The 12,216-nt window shown below is 38.8% G+C and overlaps 1 protein-coding gene across 1 annotated transcript in view; it reads right to left on the reverse strand.

Annotated features, from left to right (window-relative positions):
- TOX (thymocyte selection associated high mobility group box) overlaps window positions 1–12,216 on the reverse strand; it is a 308,168-nt gene that overhangs the window by 47,926 nt on the left and 248,026 nt on the right. The gene's annotated exons all lie outside the window — the stretch shown is intronic.

Raw genomic sequence — 12,216 nt, forward strand, 5'->3', positions numbered from 1 at the left:
CTCACTTGCCACAGCCACCTTTCCTGAAGACTGGAAGCATGCAGAAGTCAAACCACTCCTCAAGAAGCCATCTGCTGTCCCAAGCAAACTCAAAAACTACAGCCTCATCTCCCTTTCCCCTTTTGCCACCGAAAACCTGGAAAAAGCCATCAACCGACAACTCACAAAATATCTGGAAAATAAACTTCTCCTAGATAAGGCCCAATCTGGATTCTGCACCAACCACAACACAAGACTGCCTTGTTCACAGCCACCAATGACACCAGAGCCTTTTTTGACCGGGTAGAAATGGCAACTCTGATCCAACTCGAACTCTCAGCAGCCTTTGACACCATATCCCATTACACCATGATCAAAAGGCTGCATCATATCGGTATCCAAGGAAATGCCCTTTAGTGGATCGTCTCCTTCTTCACTGGAAGAACACATTAGGTCCACCTACCACCTTAGAACCCAAGGACATCATCTGCAGTGTTCCTCAAGGATCCTCTCTTAGCCCCACCCTCTTTAACACCTACAGGAGCCCATTGGCCAATATTGTCAGATCCCACAGACTAAACATCATATCCTAACCAGGTAAGACTCTGCTCATCCTCTCAGTCTCAGAATGCCCCTCAACATGAGAACCAGCTTCCACAGGTGCATGACAATTGTGATTGACTGGATGAAGGACAACTGCATGAAGCTCAACATGGACGAAACAGAACTGCTGATTTCCTGCAACAACACCACCCCTTGGAACAACTCCTGATGGCCCTCAGAACTATGACTATCACCCAAACCAACAGACACCAAAAACCACAGCATAATCCTGGACAGAAAACTCACCATGAAGTCCCAGATCAACGCAGTCTCCTCTGCCTGCTTTCTCACACTTCGCATGTTGTGAAAAATCTTCACATGGCTCCCCCACCAGACGTACCATCACTCAGGCCCTAATCACCAGCCGACTAGACTATGGCAACGCTCTCTACGCTGTGATCACTAGACGCCTTCTACATGGATTCCAGACCATAAAGAACTCTGCTTCCAGACTCCTCCTCAACCACCCCCTAAATGGACCCACATCAGCCCCCTCCTCAGTAAACTCCACTGGCTCCCTGTACAGAAGTGATGTCATTTCAAGCGGATGATCCACACCTACAGAGCACTGCACAACCAAGGATCAGCCCACATCAACCACTGCCTGAACTTCCACCAACCTACCAGACAACTATGCTCTGCCTCCTTCTCACTCACCCACAACCCCCGCATCAACTGAAGCAACAGGGGAGAACGCGCCTTCCCCTACCATGCAGCGAAAACTTGGAATGACACCCTGCTGCTGCTATGGACCTCCACCTCTCAACTGGAATTCCAGAGAGCACTCAAGATCTGGTTGTTCACTAAGCCACCTGAACCCTCATGACGCTCAAGGGCCTGGATACTCTCTCGGGTGATTAGCTGCGCTATATAACTGATTGACTGACCAAGTCCAAACTGCCATTAAGGGGAATCACACATCTCTGTGGGACAATTCAGTAAAATTAAAAAATTGATGCTAAGCTGTCAAGAGATAATTTTCACAACTTAATGAATGAAGAGGATTAAATATTTTATCATTGTAACAACAAGTGCTACAAGTTGTATACAATAGAAAAAAGCCTTGAAAAAAATTGTAAAAAAATGGCAGAAACCAGTGAATCACAACAAGAATCTGAATCTTCTAAGAAAGAGACAACCAAAGCCCATCCACTTAGAAAATTTATGGTTGTCCCTCGTCCACCTCCTACAACTGATCAAGAAGCAGAGGATCTTCAATGTGTTATATGTGGTTGAGCCAGAACAAGGGCCAAAGGGATTGAAGAAAGAACAAAGTACAGAGTATGTGAGTCTCAAAGGGCAAGCATGTTTTTATCTTCAGCCAGTTCTTCTCAAGATGAAGTTTTCAGCTGAGTAGGTGATTTAAACAGCGCGGTGAATGTATTTGTGGCAGATTTGTATGCCCACCCAAACTGCATGCACGCATACATTCGAAAATATGAATGTACAATGAGCTCCCAGCAGCAACGTAACTGGCAGCCTTCAGTTAAGTCTGCACTCTTTGAATAAGCAAATTACGTTTTAAAGCCACTTTTGAGTGCTGGTTACCGGTTCACACTCAGTGAGATCAGAGAAATAATGGTCAACACTGATGAAACCGTATTGATCCATAATAATGAAATTAAGCTTTTTCTGTTGAGAATATACAATGGCAGAATTAGTTTTTGTCAGTCTAACAAAAAGAATGAGCCACTTATGGTGTTCTCATCTGATTTGGCTCCTGAAATTCTTGCTGCCAAATAAGATCACAGAATGCAGTAAAATGATCAGAAAGAACCATTTTAAAAAACGTCGTGAAAGCTTTAGATTTTGGATTTAATGACAAATTGCATGATGCCCCAGAGCTCCAAAAATCATGGGAGTCAACAAGAATGACTAATGTTGTCTTAGCAGTTTTTATATCAATATTTAATATCAGCAAAGCAAAACTGTTACAAACTAAAGTTCTTGAGTTTGCAAGAGAAGCTGACAACATTGATGATGGCATTGAAGATATAAGCGAAGAAGTGGAAGACAATCCCATGAATCGACAGGCTTATGCCGTGCAAATGTGCTGTCTTTTCCAAATCATGTTTTATGAATTGCATCGCGACAAAAAGAAAACTTTGCTACACATGATGACTTCCCACGCAATATATGAAAAGTGCAAAAGTAGAGAGCTAATCATTTCAATGAATAGAATTGGTGTATCAACAAGTTATAATACATAGTACAGCGCACAAACTTGTTAGCAGCTCATGCTGTAAAATCTTGTGAATCCGACAGCACACTACTTCCAAGTTACTTTACCAAAAAAGGATTTACAATTGCCTCTCTTGATAATTTTGATTTTGAAGACACCTCTTGTTTGTCTGGAACATCCAACACACATGATACTGCCATGGTGCTTTTTCAATACTGTAATGATAAAGTAGTTGCTGGAAAACAAGCTGTCAGCTGTAGGCATAAACAAAGGAAGCTGCAAATTTATAACCCAACTGCCTTGCCAACCTGTGCAAAATCACTACAAGCAATCATCACATCCCAGTCTACCAGAATGTTTTTAAATGGCTTAGGAAATGGATCTTCTTCGACCTGATGCTACGGTCTGCAAAGCTGATTTAACTGAATATTTCGTATTGCTTATTTTGTGTGGACTGAAGAATGAAGAAAAGCCAGTTCCTCTGTGAGCAGGAATTCATGCTCTGATCTCCCAGAATACCATCCCACTGAAGAAGGTTGGGTTTTTAACAGTAATACCATCTCCAGTCACAAACTATGCAACAGTATACACAGCTCTAAACAATTTCCAAAATGTACATGCTCAGATTGAAGACCAGCCTATCCTTCCACTTTTCTGCGATGAAGGTGTTTTCCGTATTTTAGCTGACATTTTTATGAGCAATCCAGTAGAATTTGATGATCTTTATCCAATAATGGCGTTTTCCACATGACAAAAGTTGTGTTGTATTGTGCAGGTAGTTATCTCAGTGGATGTGGCATGGATGATGCACTTATTGAGGGGGAAATCTCTGGATGCAAAACTGTTTAATCAGTATTGAGCGGAACTCATTATGTTAGTTTGTTACAAGGTGTGCTCATCATAACTGACACTATAGAAACAGTGCGTTGGAATGCTCTGTGGAACAAGAATGACAAATTAGGTTTTGCATATGTTATCAAAAACAAAGCCAGGCAATGTGTGTTCGATACACTCTGTTCAAAATCAGAAAACCTGAAAACCAAGTACAAAGAGTTTGTCAAAGAATGTGAAGAAAAATCAGAACTTTGCAAGTACCGAGGAAATGTTTTACACATGATAGCTCTACTGAACAACTTGCTGATCGGGAAGGTGATTGGGAGCTGCAGGTGAAAACTGTGAAGTCACTGGTTACTGTGTTTTGCCGATTTGATTGTATAAACTACCTGCGATATGGGTCCTGGTATTTGGAAAGAGTGAAGAAGCTAGAGGTGGAAAGACCACACCTCTACAGAAAATTAATCCAGCAACATTTTGTGGTTAAAGACAGAGAGGTAAGGTTCAATGCTGTGGCTCCAGATATGAAACTGGAACAGATGATCTAGAGATCACAGAAAAGCTCCCAGGGAATTGTAAGTCAGACACGTAAAAGTGAATATGTTGTTCAATGGCAGCTAGTTTACCATGAAGTCCTTTCTATTTGCAATGTTTTCAGAGAGATGACAAATTCACAAATAATGGACCATTGTAAAACTGCTCCTCACCACAAACTTGTGGTAAAGATAGGGGAACGTTTTAATAAACATGTTGACAGCCATCTTCATTTTACGCAGCAGCAAGGAAACCGCTTTAAAATGACTGAGCCTGTGCGACCACACAACTTCATGACCAAACAATTTATGGATAACAATATAAAGACATGCCTACTAGATGTCCTAGAACATGGAATGAAACTGTACGCAGAACTGAAGCAGGAGTGATTTGTATCGAAAGAGAAAAATCTGTTTGACACAATCATTTATGCTAAACTTCCACGCTTCAATTGCCACAGTAAGAGTTTCGTCCACCAGCCACTACAAAACAGGTTTCAAAAAAACAACTTTCGCAAGCACGTAGAGAGATGGATGTAGCAAAAGAAAGGGGTGAATTTATCAAGGACATTCTGTTGCATGATCTTCTTCTAACAAACACATTATTTGATGGAGATGCTGCAACCAAACCATTGAAGCACAAACTCGTACAAGAGCTTGGAAAAAAACTTTCATCTGAAGAATTTAAATTCGAAAAGGTGTCCTCAGAGAAAACTGCTATTGTTGTGGAGTATATGTCACAATTGCGAATGGTCAAGATTTCATCCATGCAAATCTTCGGAGAGGTGTTCAGACTGTTCTACAGATATGAAAGTCAGTGTGCACCTTGCAAGAACTGCACATTGTCTTTGACAGTTATCTTGAACTATCTGTCAAAGAATGTGCGAGAATCACACGAATGTCTACAAGTGGAACAACTGATCTTGCGTGCATCAAAAATTCGGCACCTATACCTGTGCAACTTAAGAAATTCTGGTCATAAACATCAAACACAATGAACTTGAAGATGTTAACTCACCAAAACATTGCTGATGCTTCAGTGAACACTGAATTTCCAATTATTGCAAGTAGAATGTCTGTCAATGAGGAGTTGGTGCCTTCAGAGATATTTTCAAAAGGTATGGGCCATATTGTTTAAGAATTTAACAGCAAATTGGATGAAGGTGACCTTGTGTTGTACCACATGTTGAGTGGGCTGTTCGAAATGGTTCTAATCGAGTCATTGTATTGTCAAATGACACAGATGATATTACTGTCCTAATTAGATTTGTTGCAATGTTCATTAGTAAAGAATTGCCAGAGATATGGATACATTATGGAATAGGCGAGAAAAGACACTTTATCCCGCTTCATACTCTGTACAAGAAACTTTACCCAGAGATGCCCAGTGATCTTATCAAGGCACATATTCTTACGGGTGATGACACTAGGAGCAAAATTGGAACAAAGCTTCAAGCTTTAACTGCTGAACCTGTTAAGTTTTTTTAATGATTTGCTGCGACAGAAGAAGAATGTGACTTTAAAGACTTAGAAACATACCTTGTGCATGTGTGGAAAATAAGTTCTGAATGTCACACATTTGGCGATCTTCACAATGAGTTCAAGAGATAAGTCCCGTTAAGAAAAATACCTCGTGCATGTGTGGAAAATAAGTTCGGAATGTCACACTTTTGGCGATCTTCACAATGAGTTCAAGAGATAAGTCCCGTTAAGAAACATACCTTGTGCATGTGTGGAAAATAAGTTCTGACTGTCACACATTTGGCGATCTTCACAATGAGTTCAAGAGATCAGTCCCGCTAACTGATCTTAAACCAATGTCATATTCTTCGCATGGATACATGAAAAGAGCGTTCTACTAGATCAGAAGATGTGTAAATGTTTTGGATCATGCATATGTAGAGAAAGATCCATGCACATTTGTTTGGGAAGATATTGATGGGGTGCTAAAACCTATGAAATGTATACAGCCTGTACCCACGGAACTTACACACACATGTACTTTCAAAATCTGTGCTACAAAAAGATGTCCCTGTCGAAATGCTATTCTTAGATGTTCAACATTCTGCAAATGTACCACGAGCGAGTCTTGAAACAAATAAATAAAGGGAACTAAGTAAATGTGCCTAAAACAGGAATGATAACCATTATTTTTTTCATATTCAAATAATAAACAATGTTTTGTGTATACATAAAAGGATTTAAAAAAACATTATTGTTTGTTTCATTTTATATATGTGTCTTTTCCTCCTCTAATATTGCTCCCATTTTGGAAAATTGCAGAAGGGTTGCTCTGAGGAGTTATTTTCTGTGTCGTCTATAAGACTACATGACCCCCAAAACCAAAATGAAGTATATAGGTCTTATGGTTCCTGAAATAATACATCATCACTGCAACAGATCTGCCATTTTTAAAAATGTCACCCAGAAACAAATCGGCCCGGCTTAGCAATGTCTACCCAAGCTAAATTACTTCCCTAACAATCCAAAAACACAAATCAAAACTGAAAATCTCTGAACAGCAATTCTTTTACAGAGGTATATCAGGGGGGCCGGGATTACATAGCACTTTGGTCTGGGTTTGCTTTACAAGTGTGACAAAAACCCTGCACAAAGTAGTGGTAAATCTGGGCCAGGATCTCTATGTGCTCACGTGGCCAGCAGGCATGACAGAACAGACAGAACACCATATTCAATTAAACAAACGTGCACTAATTTCCTTTGAAACATGCGCCTAGCAAGAATAAGCTCTGAAACTCCTAGCATTTTTTGTCTACTCGTATTTCTGTAAATAGTTTACGCAAACGTTTTGTGACTAAAATCTCTTCCATAGGTTGGCTGCACCTCAGCATTTGACCCAGCAATTTTCACTTACACATGGTTACAATTTGTGAAATTTACAAAAGTACCTTAAAAAGCATCTACAATGTATGCATACCATAGTTTACATTCCTATCCCAAATTGTGCCTGGTGGCAAGGAGAGTAAGAAATTACATTTTTTGTTGACTTTTCCTTTTCAGCAAAAATAATTTATCTTAAATACTTCTTCCTTCCTTCACCCATGCTGTGATTTTTACACAAGTTGTATTAGCCCACCATTAATGCTACACTTATGCCTAAGACTTTCATATGAAAGCTCAATGGAAACATGAGTGTGCAAAATGCATTGCAATATGTTTGTTAATGTCAAAAAAATTAAAACTGTGTGGCTATTACCATCCCATACATAGAATTTTTCCAACCACCCCAATGTGAATATCGAATGATCTCACCTAAGTAAAAAATTGTGTATGCACAGGAACTGCATGGATTCCTGCACTGTGCTTACACTTTCACACTAGGATCGCAACTTGCACAGTGCAAACCACAGATGTGTAATTCACACATTACATTTGGCACCCACTTTGTGAATCAGGCCCCTAATACGGAACTACACAGCGGCATAGCACACTAAACTTGAATAGTGCCCTGCAAAATATTGCCCATTTTTTGGCCTGGGCCGCATAAACAAAGAACTCTTGTGCTTGGTAATCTGTTGCTTCTATAGGAAGCATAGGCGATAGACAGTAATTTGGCGCACTGTAACTGGTAGAAGAATAACAGACGTGTATGACTGACGGCAGAAAACCATTGGTTTTGTCAAATCAGCCAAGATGGCTGCTGTTCATGAAAAGGTGAATTGTGCACACCGAGGCAGAAGACGGGAAGTTAGGCATAAATATTAAATAGGCGCATGGCAACACATATTTATGCTTGACGTACAGCACAGATGGTATGGAAAATCAACAATAAAGCAACACCCCGTGTCACCAGCTGAAACATTCCTTAAATGCGTTTTGCTGAACCGAGTCTGCTTCCATTTGAATTCTGGGTCAGGAAACACCAAGGGTGTGCAATACCCTGTCGTTTATAAATCTAATTGTATTGCAGAGATCAACAAACCGTGCTGTAGTCCAAAATAGCAGTGTTTACAATGAGACAAGGAGCACAGCATTTATAAAAGGCACAGGAACGGATTCACAGTTTCATGTCCTGTGGAATGCAGCTCAGAATTTACAAGATGAAAACCTCTCTAAGCAACATGAAATCCAATCTGATTCATGGTTCTTTAAAATAGGCAAAGCTATCCGAAAGAGCAGAGAATATATTATTCACATGATAACATGTGAAGCGTGAAACCAGACCACCAAAGAGCAGCCTTTTAAACACATTTTATTAATCCCAATCTTGGAATAAACAACCACAGAACACCACACATATTAAATGAAACACGACCGGAAAAGCTGCGTGCAACTAGACTTATTGTCATGCATACGTTCCAGTGTAGGGTGACCAGACGTCCCGGATTTCCTCGGACAGTCCCGGTTTTTAAAGAACTGTCCCGGTGTCCCCACGCTTCTCTTAATTTTAAACAAATGTCCCGGTTTTTTGGGACAAAGGTCAAATTATTACATAAATGTCCCGGTTTTTGGGACGAAGGTCAGATTATCTAGGGAAGCATAAATTCAGGGTATGCTCTCTTTTAACAGACGCCTACAGAGTATGCAATAATTAGCCTATTTTATCTGTTACTGTGAGGCAACACAGTCCCCTGTCTGCTCCCAGCAGAGAGGTGAAGTGGGGGGGGGGTTGGGGATGCAGGGTGGGAGGTCAAGCCATACCTCATTTTATATGTATAGTCTTGTAAATGTATATATATATATATATATATACACACACACACATTTACAAAGCTACGCAAAAAAACAGGAGATGCCAGATATAAAAGTGAGTGTAAAGTCGTTAGTCCTTCTTTTATGTCTGACCTGTCCCGGTTTTTGCTCCTCAAAATCTGGTCACCCTATTCCAGTGACGTAACCTTATGCAGGAATGGTAACCCCCCCACCTCCAGCCTAGGGTTCAGTGGTGAAAGATAGGCGTAATTTGGTGCAATGGACTCATCTCAACCTTGGTCCCTCATGTACCAATGCTGTAATGATGGCAGCACTCCCAATACCATCTTCATATTTGATAACAAACTGTGATGCTTGGCAACACATTTACACCGTGACATTTGGGTACATCCTAAAAGGTGAGTAAATATAATAAATATAAATGTATGCTGGCATAGTAATTAAAGGCAGATAAATTAACATGGAAGTGAGAAGAAAAGACAGCAATTGATTGAAATAGTGAGAAAGAAAGCCGGCTATTCTGTTGTGAGAAAATCTGGAAAGATGTCATGTTATACAGTAGAAGCAGAACTAATCAACATATTTTGAAACAGAGCCAATATAAAATTTATCTTGACAGCGAGAGGTGACAGGTTGAGAGCAAGTGAGCCCTAGGGCCACCATTTTCAATAACGCAGTTGACAAAAAATCAAGTCAAGTGCTAACTTCTTAACACAGTCTCACCAAATCTGTCTTCAATGAGCTGTGAAAGAATACCTCTGAGGAGTGCTAGTCACACCTTTTCTCTAACTAAGAGGTTGAAGAGAGTGCTTTCATTTATTAATTTCCCAGTAAAACTGTTAAGCTTTCGTGTATTAATTTCCTGGCAATACAATAAACCCTGCTCAAAAGCCATGGTAACATTTTACTAAAATATAAAACGATTACATTTTGAATAAGAAAATCATAAGAAAAATATGATCTGGGAGACAAGAGTTGCAAAAACGTGGGCCTTGCAGTTTTTATTATGGGTGAGAGGAAAAACCATTCAGTAGATATTTACCTCAAGGAGATCCATCCGTTGAGGCTGGGGTGATTAAAGATAGGCAGAGCAAGGAGGTGCTAGACTCAGATTGATAGTGAATAGCAGTTGGGCACTCTGAGATTATATCCAGCCCACACAGACTAAAGTACAATTGTATATAGATATGCGTATTTGTAAAGTGGAATCTTAGCAGGAAAGCAACAGAAAGCTTAAGATAGGCATAGAGTTCTGAGAAGAGGTGACGTTTCAGGTCCTTTCTGAATTGTGACTTGCAAAGTGTAATCATAGCAGGAGAGCAACAGAAAGCTTACTGTAGGCATAGAGATCTGAGAAGAGGTGACACTTCAGGCCCTTTCTGAGTTGTAGGAGAAGTTCTGTTCTGATAACAAAAGGGATTTTTTTCCAGATCTTAGAAGTAGACGTGATATGCATGAGGCAGTGTCCATTTGAGTAAAGGGCAGTATCGCATTTCAGGTATAACTGTAAACTATATACTTTGACACAGGTTCCAGTATCACAGCTAAAATAACTCTGATGATCTACCGAAATTGAATGAAGCACAATTTTGAGAAGGCAAATGCAGGCTATGGCTCAACAGTACTTAATGTTTCTACTGTCTGGAGCATACTGACAAACGCAAACTTACACATGAGTAAATCTATATGTGTATGTTTACTTTTACATTTTGAATAACTTTGCTCCTTAGGGCTATTCACTATTTACGAGTGTAAAGCTACTCAAAAGTGTAGACTAACTTGCCTGTCAAACTTATGAGTGTAAAGTTACTACAGCCAAAAAGGAGCGGTAGTAAGTCCAGCACCACACACGGCCAAACACTGATACTGCAACACCCTCCGATAGAAAGAACGCAGAGGCAGAATATATATCTATATCTATATCTATATATGTATTTTAATAATCTATTTGAATTTAAATATAACTTTAATTAGAAAATTAATTTGAATACTTCTATACATGTTTTGTAATTTTCAATACATAATCAGCAAATATGAACATTTACTTTAGGTGGGATTTTTCAAATATATCTTCACAGTATTTTATATTTAATCTAAGATATTTAAATGAATGTTATAATTAGGGAATATTCTAATGTTACTACTAGTAACTTTTAACATTTAGGCCAATGTCTGCCACAAAGCGGTTGATCTCTATATGGTAAAGTACAGATACAAGTGCAAAGATTTATGAAACTTAAAAAAAATAGAACAAGTATTTGAATGTAAAATATTAATGCTAAGTAATTTTTTTATGCATTTTAATTATAGTTAGGGTGTAAAAACGTAATAGAAATTTAAATTAAAATTGTATTGAGTATATTGAATGACAATCTTTTTCTTCAATTTTAATTATAAAGAAACCCACCTAAAGTGTGTGTATTATACACACACACATATATATTAAGAAGTATAAAATGCGATGTGTAGAATTAATTAAAAGTAATGTAATTATATTTTAATAATAAATTATATTATTTTCAAATTGAAAAAAAAAGTTTATTAACATGTTAAAATGAAAAACTATTTTATTTTTGGAATTTTTAAAACATTAAATCACATTTATTTATATTTTAACTAGTTTAATTTAATTTAACATTGTTTCTTGTGGGGTGAGGTGGAAGTACCGCAATACCAATGTTAGGCTATGAGTATTCTCTGAGCTGGAGTACATTTACAACTGTTTTGCATCCGTTTTGGCTGTAATAACCTTAGTAGTGCAGCTTATGAATAGGCATGGGCTTACTCTTTTGTGGATGGGTGTGCATCCCTTCTTAAACTTCAGGTATCAACGTTCTGCCTAGTTCAGCTGATTGCAGCTCTTCACATGTTGTAGCATATTTTACACCATGTGTAATATCTTCGCTGCAGACTGGAATTATGAATCAGACTAAAGCCAGCTGACCACTATACAATGGTATAAACAAATACAGCAATGAACAAGAACATACATCACCAACCAAATCACTATTCTGAAGAAACAAAAGACATTTGGATATTCACAAAACAACAATTAGTACCAAAGGAGATATATATTTCAAAGAAAGAGTTAAGCATTTTTTTTATGTTTTCTAAATTTCAGGTACTCGGAACTAGTATGCACAGCTGGTGGCAAAATATTGCAAACGTCGTTGCAGTACCAGAAAGCGATCTCTGTGAAAGCAGTATTTTGGTGCTTTCAGTCAAACCAGCCCCTTGAAAGAGGCATAATTTGTTAGCCAATGTTTCTTAAAAAGAATCCTCAATTCAAGAGGAAGCCAGTAGTGTGACCACAAAAGAAGGGTCATATGACCAAATTAACATGCACCTCAACCCTAGAAGTATGTAGACTGTTATAGGGTAGTGCCCTACTAACACCAAATTGTTTCAGTG

The sequence above is a fragment of the Pleurodeles waltl genome, chromosome 2_2, assembly GCF_031143425.1.
Source record: "Pleurodeles waltl isolate 20211129_DDA chromosome 2_2, aPleWal1.hap1.20221129, whole genome shotgun sequence".
Lineage (NCBI taxonomy): Eukaryota > Metazoa > Chordata > Amphibia > Caudata > Salamandridae > Pleurodeles > Pleurodeles waltl.